This window comes from Hypanus sabinus, chromosome 4 (assembly GCF_030144855.1).
Source record: "Hypanus sabinus isolate sHypSab1 chromosome 4, sHypSab1.hap1, whole genome shotgun sequence".
In the NCBI taxonomy this organism is placed as follows: Eukaryota; Metazoa; Chordata; class Chondrichthyes; order Myliobatiformes; family Dasyatidae; genus Hypanus; species Hypanus sabinus.
In genome coordinates, this window is record NC_082709.1 from 137,920,601 (window position 1) to 137,934,818 (window position 14,218).

General features: G+C 39.6%; 1 protein-coding gene across 1 annotated transcript in view; it reads left to right on the top strand.

The window, feature by feature from the left end:
- LOC132392164 (limbic system-associated membrane protein-like) overlaps window positions 1-14,218 on the top strand; it is a 558,511-nt gene that overhangs the window by 490,872 nt on the left and 53,421 nt on the right. The gene's annotated exons all lie outside the window — the stretch shown is intronic.

A 14,218-nucleotide genomic window follows, 5' to 3' on the forward strand; every position in this document is an offset into this window, starting at 1 on the left:
CAAATGTTTTTCTCCTCTTGCGAAGAAAAAAAAATGCTGTTTTTATTTTATTCGAACATCTTGTTGCTTTTCAACAAACAGGTAGGTAGTTCTCTCTGGTTTGTTTAAAATATCCCTGTCCCTACTGTTATGTTTTGCAAATCCAGAACAGAAAACTGATTGAAAGAGAAACAAAGGGAGACTGGGAGAATGTGTACACTTCATTTGTTTGCTTATAAAGAGGTGCACTTTTAAATATGGCCCTAATGAATTACTGAAACAAAGAATGCTTAATCAAGCAATATATTTACAATATATCTCAAACATTAAATATTAAATACACAGTATCAAAAGTGATTTTTCAATTATGTTTATTAATCTGTTTGACAAGGTTCCTTGAATAAGTTCAAACATCCCCAGAACAGTTTTTGTGCCAATCTCTTCACAATTGGACCATTTTGGTTGCCTTGTTTCTCTTCAAACTTTTTATCAGAACATTTACTCTTTTTATTGCATTGTTTCATTTTAATTTGTCTCTGATCCCATCAGCTATCCTCTTGGAATTTTTTGCTGTTTTTTTTTCATTGTTTACTTCACCTGAAGTTTCAAAATTAAGTGTTGAATGTTTTCAAAGTATTTACTGTCACAACCAAATGCCAATTTATTCAATTATTATACTAATGAATATACTCAAATGTTTCCACATGAGTTTTCTGATGTTATTTTTATCCATTGAATAGCAAATTAATAGTTCACAATAAATCTCAAGGTTATAGTTTTGAAATGAAATTTGGAAATGAACTTTTGGTTTCAAATTCAGAATTTGAATTCTAACTGTACTTCGTGCATGAAGTAAATTAGTAACATTGAATTGCAATATTTTGCATTAGGGGGGAATAAATTAGAGAAAAGCAATTAAGATCAAATTAAGCTTTGAATATTTGATTAGAGGGAAATGCATGTGATGCTGATTGAAATCAAAATGGTGAAGGAGGTGGAAACTAGAGGTCCATGAGGCAGTCCTCATAAGAGGATCAGCAGAGGAGAGGGTCAGCAATTTAAAATTCCTCAGTGTTATTATTTTGGAGGACCTGTTCTGGACCCAGCACATAAGTACACTTACAAAAAAAAGCACAACAGTGCCTCTACTTCCTTAGAAATTTGTGGAGATTTGACATGACATCTAAAACTTTGACAATCTTCTATAGATGTGTCATGGAAAGAATATTGTCTGGCTGCATTACAGCCTGGTACGGAAACAACAATGCCCTTGAACAGAAAATCCTACAAAAAGTCCATCACAGATAAAGCCCTCCCAACCATTGAGCGCATCTACATGAAATGCTGCTGCTAGAAAGCAGCATCTATCATCAGGGACCCTCGCCACCCAAGACATCCACTTTTCTGACTGCTGCCATCAGGAAGCCTCAGGACTCACATCACCAGGATCAGGAACAGTTACTAACCCTCAAGCATCAGGCTCTTGAACAAAAGGGGATAATTTCACTCAACATCACTTGTCCCATCATTGAAATGTTCTGGCAAACAAAGGACTCTTCATCTCATGTTCTCGATAATTATTGCTTATTTATTTATTATTACTATTTTTTTTTGTATTTGCAAAGTTTGTTGTCTTCCGCTCTCTGGATGAATACCCTAGTTGGGTAGTCTTTCACTGATACTATTATAGTTTCTAGTCTAGAGATTTATTATGCCCACAACAAAATGATTGTCAGGGTTGTATATGGTGACATATATGTACTTTGATAATAACGTTTACTTTGAACTTTGAAAAAATGGTTTAGCAACACAAGTGTCATTAAATAAAATTAATTTGTAGTAGACATTTTTGTATATGGTTTGGGCATAAATATCATATTGTACACACTAGATTGCACTAGCATTCATCTCCAGGTCACTTGACTCAGGCATTTCAGTGCAATTAACCTGAGTCTGTACAATGTTATCCTGGTGTTGGTTTTACTCCTTTTGACCCAGAGACTGTTTGGGCATACATAGGCAGAAATTTACAGCGAAAGGTGTGACCAGTAAACTGGATTTATAACAGGGAAAACCTTATGCAGTGTAAGCAAAGGAATGCAAATAAATAATTGGTAATATGGATGTTTTGCCCACATCATTGGCCAGACTCATTTGTCGCTGCTCTATTTTTATCCATGAGCATCACTGATAATGATTGCAGTATCTCTTATTATGCTCCACACGGAAAGATGCTGCAGTCACTGGTCCCTGGTGAGCCTGGTGTGGATGTTCCATCACACATTCAACACCATCTCACAGGAGATAGGCATGATCCCTCTTCCCCACATCTCTGTGGCTGGCTTTTGTACAGTGGTGCTGTTGTTCTGGAGAGAGTTCTTTAAGAGTTGATTTGCTTCCCAGTGATCAGAGTAGTAACAATGTTTCAGCTGTGATCTCTGCAGGCAGCTACAGTCAGAAACTGTGGAGGTTAAGTTTTAACCATATGTTCTAAGATGAAAACCAAACTAAAATGTTTTTCTCTATCTCTCTGTCACCATCTTCAGAGGCGGATTATCTTTTACCAACCCACTGACTCATCAACTATACCTCTTTGCATTCCATTGTCTGCAAGTGTGGTATTTCCTTTTTTCAATCCTTCCATCTCTGTCATACCAGTTCTTGTGATGAGGCTTTACATTACAGAACATCAGAAATGTCTTTTTTTTTCAGAAAACAGCATTTCCTCCCCACTGCTATCAATGCAGTTCTCACCTGGATCCTTTCTAGTTCCCATACATCTGCACCCACACCACCTACTTCCCCCTCCACATCAAAAGATCAATGCTTTCCAAGGCCTCACCTTTCAGCACGAGCCTCTGCATCCAAAGCATCATTCTCTACAACATCCTCCATCTCTAACAGGATACCACTACCAGGCACATCTTCTCCTCCCTTCTCCACATTCCACAGGGATCTCTCTCTCTCCATGGCTCACTTGTCTGCGCAGCATTTCACACCCGACCCCTGCAGGCACCAGCTGAGCAACTGTGCTTCTACACCTCCTCCGTTCAAGGCTTCAAACATTCATTCCAGGTGAGGTATCACTTCACAAGTGAATCTCTCAGGGTAACTTAGTATATGATGCTCCTGCAACATTTACTGTCTTGGTTATCTCCAACATGATGGCATGAAATTTGATTTCTCTAACTTCCAGTAGCTATTTCCTTTGTCTATCACAACCGCCCTTTGTTTTCAGATTGGCCCCTTTATGACTCATTTTCCCCTTCCCCAACCCTTATGACCTGCTGATCACCCACATTTTTCTCTTCTTGTTCTTCACTTTTTCTTTATTACATGATCCTCTGAAATCTCCTATCTAATTCCTCTTTCTTCAGGTTTTTGTTTCTTTCACCTATTACTGCCCAACTTCACAAATCATACCCTTTTCTCCCCCTTCCCACCTATTCAGCTTCCTCCTCTCACATGGATTCATCTGTCGCCCTTTAGTTTGCACTCCTTCCCCTCCCCTCCCCCCCCCAACATTTTATCCTGGCTACAACCTTCTTCCTTTCCTGTCCTGAAATCTCATCTGTTCATTCCCCTTCATAGATGCTGCCTGACCTGCTCCAGCAATTTTTGTGTGTTGAAAACCAACCTAATGATTTTTTTTCCCATCAATTTCATACTTGAATGAGTTATACAATTGAAAGTTGGCAACAATATTTCAATAGAGAGTTAGACCAAATTCTAGAAAACTTTAGTGAAGTGGCACTCAAATTGATTGATCTACAATGCCTTTTTCATTAGAATTATCACAGACTCACTCTCCCAGACATCTCACTCATTCACTCAAAGTGCCAGCTATCTAGACTTATTCAAACTACTTATATGGTTGATACCATATATGCCCTCTATTTTGCTTTTACATAAGCTTTGACTTCCCTTGTCAGCCACTGTTGTACTATTTTGCCATTTGAGTATTTTTTTTGTTTTTGGAATACATCTATCCTGCACCTTCATCATTTTTTTCCCAGGGAACTCAAGCAATTGCTTCTCTGCTGTCATCCTACTTCAATTTACTTTAGTCAACTCCTCTCACTCATACCGTTGTAATTTCCTTTACTCCCCCAAAATACTGCTACATCAGATTTTACTTTCTTCCTATCAGATTTCAAGTTGAGCTCAGTTATATTGTGATCACTACCTCCCAAGGTTTCCTTTCCCTTAAGCTCCCTATTTGCCTCCGGGTTGTTACATAACACCTAGTCCATTATTGCTGATCCCCCAGTAGGCTCAATGACAAACTGCTCTAAAGAGCCCTCTCATAGGCATTCAACAAATGCAATCTCTTGAGATCCATTACCATCTTGATTAGGGTTCTGTTACCCTTGCAGCTTCTTAACTCAATCCACAAGGATTCAACATCTTCCGATCCTATGTCACTTCTTTCTAATGATTTGATGCCATTCTTTACCAGCAGAGCCACACTGCCCCGTCTGCCTACCTTCCTACCCCTCCGATACAACATGTAATCTTGGACCTTCAGCTCCCAACTACCACCATCCTTCAGCAATGATTCTGTGATGGCCACAACATCATACTCCACAATCTGTAAAAGTGCAACAAGATTATCCACCTTATTTCTTATATTCTTTGCACTGAGGTATAACACTTTGAGTACTATATTTGCTACCCTTTTTGATTCTATATAATATAAATAACATCAGGTATGCTGATGACATTGTACTAATAGCTGACTCAGAAACAAAACTTAAAGAACTACTCACTATAATGGCAGCAGAAAGTATTCATAGAGGCCCTTCAATCAACTCCAAGAAGACAGAAAGCATGGTCATCTCCAGAAAGACAAACATCCCACAATGTGTGATCAGCATCGGAAATACAAACATCAAACAAGGCAACAAATTCAGATATCTTGGCAGCCAAATAGAAAGTGATTTCAGGTATGACACAGATATCAAATACAGAATAGCAATGGCGAAAGAAGCTCTCCAGAAAATAAAGACTATGTTAACAAACAGAAAGATGAGCATGTACAGTCAAAACAGAATACCGCAGTGCTACACTTATTCTATCCTGACTTATGGAAATGAATGCTGGACCATTTCCCCAGCAATGGGAAAAGAGACGAGAAGCAGCTGAATTATGGTTCTACGTGAGAATGTTAAAAATATCATGGACCACACACACATCAAATGAAGAAGTTCTCAGAAGAGCCCAAGCAGTTAGATCACTCATACCAACAATAAGAGAAAGACAACTCAGATTCCTAGGACACATCATGTGGAAAGATGAACTAGAAAAATTCATACTCACTGGAAAGATCGAGGGGAGCAAGCCTGGAGGAAGACCTCGGCTTATGGACATCAAAAGCCTAGCCAGGTGGCTACACGTCGAGGAAATGGAAGTCATCCAAAGAACGAGGGATAGATCTGTATGGAAAACCAACGTCCGCATCGGATATGGCACCGAAGCAGACACCCCGCTTGCTGCAGTGTTGTTCTGCCTGCCCTTCCTGACACTCTGACTGCACGCTATCTTTGCTTTCTTACCATCTGTCCTATCCTGAGTCCCTTCACTCCGATTCCCATCCCCCTGCCAATCCTCCCCAGCAGCTCTAACAATCCTGCTTGTGAGAATATTTGTTCCCCTTCAGGTGCAGCCTGTCACTTTGTACAGGTCATATCTCCCCCAGAAGAGATCCCAATGATTCAAGAACCTAAAGCCCTGCCCCCTGCACCAGCTTCTCAGCCACACATTTATCAGCCAAATCAACCTGTTTCTATCTTCACAAGCATGGCACAAGCAGTAATCCAGAATTTTCTACCCGGGAGGTCCTGCTTTCAGCTTTCTGCCTAGCCCTCTAAATTCTCTTTTCAGGATCACTTTGTTTTTCCTTTCTATGTGATTGGTACCAATATGTACCAAGATATCCCCATCCCGCTCGAAAATGCTGTGGACGCAACTGGATTCATCTTGACCCAGGTACCTGGGAAGTAACATACCATCCAGGTGTCCCATTCACATCCACAGAATCACCTGCCTGTTCTTCTGACTATTCTTCTACCACTACCGCTCCCCTCTTCTCCCTCTTTTCCTTCTGCACCACGGACCCATGCTCAGTTCCAGTAGCCTGGTCTCCATGGCATTCCTATGGGAGGTTATTCCCCACAACAGTATCCAAAAAAAGTATACTCATTGTTGAGGGTATGGCCACAGGGGTGCTCTGTATTAGCTGCCTGTTCACTCTCCCATTCTTTCTCTGATAATCACTCAGCTATCTGCATCCTACAACTTTGAGGTGACTACTTCCCTGTAACTCCGATCAATGATCTCCTCACTCTCCCTTACAAGCCAAAGGTCATCCAGCTGCTGCTCCAGATCCCTAATATGGTCTTCAAAAAGCTACATTTGGATGCACTTCTCGCAGGTATAATTCCCTGGGAGACGAGTTCTTCTAGGACTCCAACATCCGGCATGAAGAACACACAATGTGCACTACACTAAGTGCACTTGGTACAGTAAGAAAAAAAGGGAAACTTAACAGAAATTTATTTGGACAACTTACCCAGAGCAGACACCTCTTCCAAGCCAAAGCCTAATATGAGCCAAACCCTGACACTCCAACTCTCACCACTGGACCACTGCCAAAAATGGCCACTCCCCTTGTCCCTTCTGTACTTCTAGTTACTCCTCTCTGTGCTGCTCCTGCCAGTGATTGGGCCATCGGAATGACACCGAGTGCCTGCAAAGTTCAGCACCGCCAACCTGCCATCTTCTTTTTCAGTTACGTGTTTTGCTTTACCTGTCCTCCTACAGCAATTGATAATAGATTTTATTATTTGCTTTAATTTCTTCCATGAGTTAAATATCACTGTTCTTCCTTCACAACAGAAGGTTCATCAACTTCTCTGCTGAAACAAGAGACAGAGAAATCACCCTAGCTCTACCTCGATCAATTAAATCTCTTATATACTGATATTTAAAGTTTATTTCTTATCAATAATTTAATTTTAAAAGGTGCAAATTTAGATATTTGTCATATTTGTGCTTTGAATAAATTTAGTTTAAAATGATTATTTAGCAATAATTGCTTTAAGTACTCAAATTTCTGTAATCTGTTAAATTTCATTGACATTTTATATCTGGAAAGTGCAATTGAAAGCAGTACTTGACATTCATGAGAGAACTTGTGGCAAATCAGTAGAAGTTATAAAGCACATAGGTACTGTAGATCACTCTCTTTATAATAATTGAATATATATTTACCCTTTTAACTACAAAGAAAATTTAATTTTAGAGAATTAGTCAGAGGCTGCGATTACTTGGCAATGAGTTGTTCAACTGTATGTTAAGCATAAATGAACATCATTTATAAACATTTCAAAATTTCTGTTATTAAATGGATTTTGGCATTGTGTAAAATTGATACTTGGTTTTCAGTTAATGTTAATAAAATATTTTTTTTAAAATCTAGTTTAATATTAATATTTGGGATATTTTCAAAATTAATTATTTAAGTACATAAGTATACCTTTATTACATTATCCTTTTCAATGATGAAGCAGTTTCAGCTTTATTTATTTTACCAAAGAAATACGATTTTTGGCAATTTCAGCCGAGGAGCTACATAACCTGTTCTGCTCTTAATCTTCTAAAGGATTTGTACTCAATGCTTTATCCCGTTGGCAAATGCAGGTTAATACCATATCAATCATAATGCTACCTTGGGAGGTTGATAAATGCATGAAGTTGTAATAGAAAGCCAAAATATTGTTCATTTTTCTTTTGTTGACCAGAATTGATTTTCAAACTACTAGTATGATGATAAGTTGTACATTTGGAAAACATATTTTAATACTAATATGTTTTTCAATGTAGTTTGTAATTCTTTGAAATATACTTACTTTTAAGTATATATAATGCTTCTAGTGCAATATGGGTCATTTTGCTTAATTTTCAAAACCCTTGATAAACAATGGATTTCTTGGCTGGGAGAATGCAGTGCTACATATTTATGTCTGATTAATTTTATAATGTATGCGTTGCTATCAGGATTTATCATGAACAGTATGTTTCTCCCTAGCATTCAGTCATTGGGCTTTTTAGAAACATAGAAACATAGAAAACACACAGCACAATACAGGCCTTTCGGCGCACAAAGCTGTGCCAAACATGTCCCTACCTTAGAACTACCTAAGCTTTACCCATAGCCTTTTATTTTTCTAAGCTCCATGTAGCCATCCAGGCATTTTTTAAAAGACCCTATTGTTTCCACCTCCACCACTGCTGCTGGCAGCCCATTCCATGTACTCACCATTCTCTGCGTACCTGAGCAACTGCTTTGAGTGTTCTATGGATTCGACCCCAAAATCCCTCTGATCCTTCACACTGCCAAGAGCCTTACCATTAATAATATATTCTGCCATCTTACTTGACTTACTAAAATGAACCACTTCACACTTATCTGGGTTGAACTCCATCCGCCATTTCTCAGCCCAGTTTTGCATTCTATCAATGTCCCACTGTAACCTCTGACAGCTCTCTATACTATCCACGACACCTCCAACCTTTGTGTCATCAGCAAACTTACTGACCCATCCATCCACTTTCTCATCCAGGTCATTTATAAAAATCCTGAAGAGTAAGGGTCCCAGAACAGATCCATGAGGCTGGTGACCGACCTCCATGCAGAATATGACCCATCTACAACCACTCTTTGCCTTCTATGGGTAAACCAGTTCTGGATCCACAAAGCAATGTCCCCTTGGATCCCATGCCTCCTTACTCTCTCAATAAGTCTTGCATGGGGTACCTTACCAAATGCCTTGCTGAAATTCATGTACACTATATCTACTGTTCTTCCTTCATCAATGTGTTTAGTCACATCCTCAAAAAATTCAATCAAGCTTATAAGGCATGACCTGCCCTTGACAAAGCCATTTGGACTATTATTCCTATTATACCTCTCCAAATGTTCATAAATCCTGCCTCTCAGGATCTTCTCCATCAACTTACCAAACATTGATCTATAATTTCCTGGGGTATCTCTACTCCCTTTCTTGAATAAAGGAACAACATTTGCAACCTTCCAATCCTCTGGGACCTCTCCCGTCCCCATTGATGATGCAAGGGTCATCACCAGAGGGTTATCAATCTCCTCCCTCACCTTCCACAGTAGCCTCAGGTACATCTCATCTGGTCCTGGCGACTTATCCAACTTAATACTTTGCAAGAGCTCCAGCACATCCTCTTTCTTAATTTCTCATGCTCAAGCTTTTCAGTCTGCTGCAAGTCAGCACTACTATCACCAAGATTCTTTTCCATAATGAAGACTGAAGTAAAGTATTCATTAAGTACCTCTACTACTTCCTCCGGTTCCATACACACTTTCCCACTGTCACACTTGATAGGTCCTATTCTTTCAAGTCTTATCCTCTTGCTCTTCACATACTTGTAGAATGCCTTGGGGTTTTGCTTAATCCTGCCAGCCAAGGCCTTCTCATGGCCCCTTTTGGCTCTCCAAATTTCCTTCTTAAGCTCCTTCCTGTTAGCTTTATAATCTTCTAGATCTCTAACATTACCTAGTTCTCTGAATGTTTTGTAAGCTTTTCTTTTCTTTGTGACTAGATTTTTTTATAGCCTTTGTACACCAAGGTTCCTGTACCCTACCATAACTTCCCTGTCTCTTTGGAACGTACCTATACAGAACTCCACACAAATATCCCCTGAACATTTGCCAAACTTCTTCTGTACTTTTCCCTGAGAACATTAGTTGCCAAGTTAAGCTTCTAATCTCCTGCCTGATAGCCTCATGTTTCCCCTTACTCCAATTAAACGCTTTTCTAACTTGTCTGTTCGCTCTCCAATGCTATTGTAAAGGAGATAGAATTATGATCAAAATCTCCAAAATGCTGTCCCACTGAGCGATCTGACACCTGGCCAGGTTCATTTCTCAATACCAAATCAAGGACAGTCTCTCCTCTTGTAGGCTTATCTACATATTGTGTCAAGAAATCTTCTTGAACACACCTAACAAATTCCACCCCATCTAAACCCCTTGCTCTAGGGACATGCCAATCGATATTTGGGAAATTAAAATCTCCCATCACAACAACTCTGTTATTATAACACATTTCCTGGATCTGTTTCCCTATATTCTCCTTGATATTCCTGTAACAATTGGGCGGCCTATTAAAAAAAAACACCCACATGCAGCTCTTGGCTGCATGTTACTTGACCATTTGTCATTTCCTTTGGCATGCATTGGCCTAACCTCTGGTTCACCTCCTCCCGGGATGGTCCTGTATTAATTTGCTTAGCTCACCTCTGAGCCCCAGCTTCACATTCTTCCTTAAAATGGGCTTTAGCTGAATTGCCTCTGCACTTTTTCAGCTTTCATCTCCCTTCTCCTGCTCTCATCCTAGTTATATTTTCATTCTCAGAGTGAAACAACAGTCAGTGTTTCCATGACCAGTCTGTTAGAGCGGCATTTGGTCTGATCGATAAGTGGTCTATTTGGACTGAGCTCATTCATCTAAAAGCACATGTGGCTGCTTTATCTCTTCAGTATTGAATGGTGTGGTTCATTCGAACACATAATCCTTCAATCCACAGCCAGAATAGGTAATTGGATCCTACTCCTCTGTCTTCCCATTTATCTTGCAGTGTGCCTCTTAAATAAGTTCACTACTTTGATTCAGCAAAAGTGCTAAAATGCCTAAATCACACAGCCTGACTTAAAACAACTTGTCATGTGGTTTTGCAACAACTTCTGCACCTTGAAAACTTGCTGTATGCTCCTACCCTTCATCTTGTAATTATCTCAACTGCCTGCAAAGTATCATGGGTCTATTTCAGCACTAATTGGGCTGCCACAGGTACTTCAATCTCAAATTCAACAAAGGTAACTCACTGAGACTAAGTCAATGAGAGAGGGAGAGAGAATTTGCAATGTCTTTGGGCTGTCTGAAGATTTCTTTGACATCCGCTATATCATTGTGGGTGGACGATACTTGATAAACAACGTTTTACAATCCACTCCTGTTTCTTTTTTTCTGTTGCACTCCTTCATTAGCTTCATTCTAGTTAGTCATGAAGGTACAATAATCTTCTTGGAGAGATCCCTCTCCTTCACCCTCGGAGCTTCTTGTAAGTTTCTTTACTGAGGCATTGACCGCTCTAGATTGTGGAAAACACTTGTTGAAGACTTTTGAAAGTAGAAAAAAAAAGCTGTAGATGCTAGAAATCTGAAATAAAAATGTTCTTCACTTGACTCAACAGCTGATTGTTCCTGCATTGCCCAAAGCTCAGCTATGTGTCCTTGTAAGCATTTCAGCTCCAAATGGTGATGAATCATTGTTTGCCTGAACTTTTTTCTGTAGTCAGAATCAGAATCAGGTTTATTATCACCGGCGTGTGCCATGAAATTTGTTAACTTAGCAGCAGCAGTTCAATGCAATACATAATATAGAAGAAAAAAGATAAGTAAATCAATTACAGTATACATATTAAATAGATTAAAAATTGTGCAAAAACAGAAATAATATATATATTAAAAAGTGAGGTAGTTCAAGGGTTCAATTTCCTTTTAGGAATTGGATGGAAGAGGGGAAGAAGCTGTCCCTGAATCACTGAGTGTGTGCCCTCAGGCTTCTGTACCTCCTACCTGATGGAAACATTGAAAAGAGGGCATGCCCTAGATGCTGGAGTTTCTTAATAATGGATGCTGCCTTTCTGAGTCACTGTTCCTTGAAGATGTCCTGGGTACTTTGTAGGCTAGTACCAAGATGGAGCCAACTAGATTTACAACCCCCTGCAGCTTCTCTTGGTCCTGTACAGTAGCCCCCCCCCCCCCCCACCCTGCCATACCAGACAGTGATGCAGCCTGTCAGAATGCTCTCCACGGTGATCGTACTTCAGAAAATAGTAATTTATGAGTTGAACTTATTGGATTTTTGGAAATATGACTTGTTGTTGAAACACTGCTTTGCAAATTCTCAGTTCCTTTTCCTTTCTTAGGTAATTTTTGTATCAATTCATTCATGACAGCTTGGTGCTTACAACCAACATTGACAATTTGACCAGTTTGGCCTGTCATGCAACAATTTGCTGCTTTAATTTTGATGCCAGTGCTTGTTCTTTTTTTGGAAATTTGCACTACTTTTGAATAGATGACTATTTAAAAAGAATGCCTTGCAAATCAATTTGGTGCCTTTTGTAAGCTGTCTGTCTCTAAATGTTGCAACTTAGTCTGATTCTTCAGTGAGTTTTATTTTCTAATCAGACTATTTCAACTAGTAAGCTGCCAGTGGGTTGAGCACCATCTGTGTGTATGTGTGGGATGGGAAAGAAAGAATTAACACTTCATTTCACACCCCTTCATCAAGTTTCGACAAGTCTTTCCCCCCACAAACTCAGCCCATTGCCCATTGCATTCCTCCAGAAGTTCATTGATCCAGTTTCCAACAACTGCAGTGCCTTGTGTTTCGAATATTTTGCACACTTTCGTTAACCAATTCTAAAAATCACTTTATTTCTCACTCCAAATAACATGGCTCATATTCTTGAACTTTATTTGAATTTTCAGTATTTTCTCTGCTTTGGAAGATGTTCATTTTCATCCTTCAGATCTTGTGTTATATCATGTTTCTCACTCATTTTTGGATTTGTCTTTATTTGTTTGGACTTAACCGATGCTCCTTTTCCTAGCAGCAAGTCAGTTAACTTCAGGCATACTTTCTCATTCAGTGAACTGATGACTTTGTTTCCTTATCATATAATCAATGTTTCCTATAAATTCTGTTGATCTCTGTTATCAGAATGGCCATACCTCACCCTGTTTTGCACCCTTTGGTGATATTTGTCGAGGCTTTTAGATTACTAGTTATGTTCACCAGCCTGTCCCTGCTGCTACTTCTAAAAGCTTTATTGCAATGTCTGCCAGCCCAAGAATGCCTGGACTCAAAGATTAAACCATTTATCATGAGGTAAGGGTAATATGTCTGTATAAACTGTATTTTGCAGGGTGATAGAAAACAGACTCTCTCTGATTCAGTGATGGCATCACATTGACGGTGGTGGAAATCGTGAAGGATCGTGAATTAGAAGAGGAGGCTGGTGGGTTGGAAGGTGAAGGCAAGAAAAACATATCTTTGCCATGCATGAACAGGCACGGTCGAGTGAAGGTGAAGTCAAGATTAAGAAAGGAGGAAGCCATCACAGAAGCATTGATGTGGAATATGTTGTTGTTAGATTAGATACCGCTGAGGAGAGAAAAGGTGAGAAGGGAATGCAGTTCCAAAGCATCAGTTCAGAGTTGCCCACTTTGAGACGTACCTATGACACACCGACCTGCACAGTTTATCTGTTGGGGTTGTGCTGTGGTTCTTTGTTCTTGACATAATTTATATTATCCCATATTTTGGTACACTTGGCAAGCCACCTCATCATTCTTTCTGTACCTTATGTTTTGTACAGTTCTGCTTCCAACACTACAGGAAATGTGTGAAGTATTAGGAGGGGGTACAGAAGAGGTTCACCAGGATGTTCCCTCAATTAGAGAGTATCGGGCAAACATGAACTATTTTCTCTGAGATGTCAGATGCTGAGGAATAACCTGACAGAAGTAGAAAGAATTATGAGAGACATAGTTAGGGTATATGTTCAGAAAGGAAATTTTCACAGAATGGAAACGTCAAGTACTATAGGACATAGCTTCAAGATAAGAGAAGGAATGTTTAAGAAGTTAAGCAAAGGAAATGTATTTCCCATAGAGTGTTAGATGCCCGGAATCCGCTGTCAGGAAAGATAGCAAAAGCAGATACAGTAGCTGTACTTAAGGTGTATTTAGACAAATATATGAATTGGGCTTGAGAATGAAGAAATACAGAGCATGTGCAGTCAGAGGGATTAGTAAACTGGGCATCTTGGTCAGCACAGGTGCAGTAGACTGACCTCCTGTACGTTACCAAGACCTAAATTATTTACAGCAGACATCTCAAGGCACTGAGAAATTACCACAAAGTATAGCACTGCACAATCCTTCAAATTCACTGGAGGGAGAAGTAAACCAGTATTAGTCTCTTCCCAGGCCAACATGCAGAGCAGAGAGGCCCCAATCAATTCCAGTCAGCAATGTTGCACTGGCGATGTTACTCAATACTCTATTCTAAGGTCTCAAGGGAGGGGATTGCAAAGTGTACAGAGGAAATGTTTTAAGAATGTGCTCAAGACT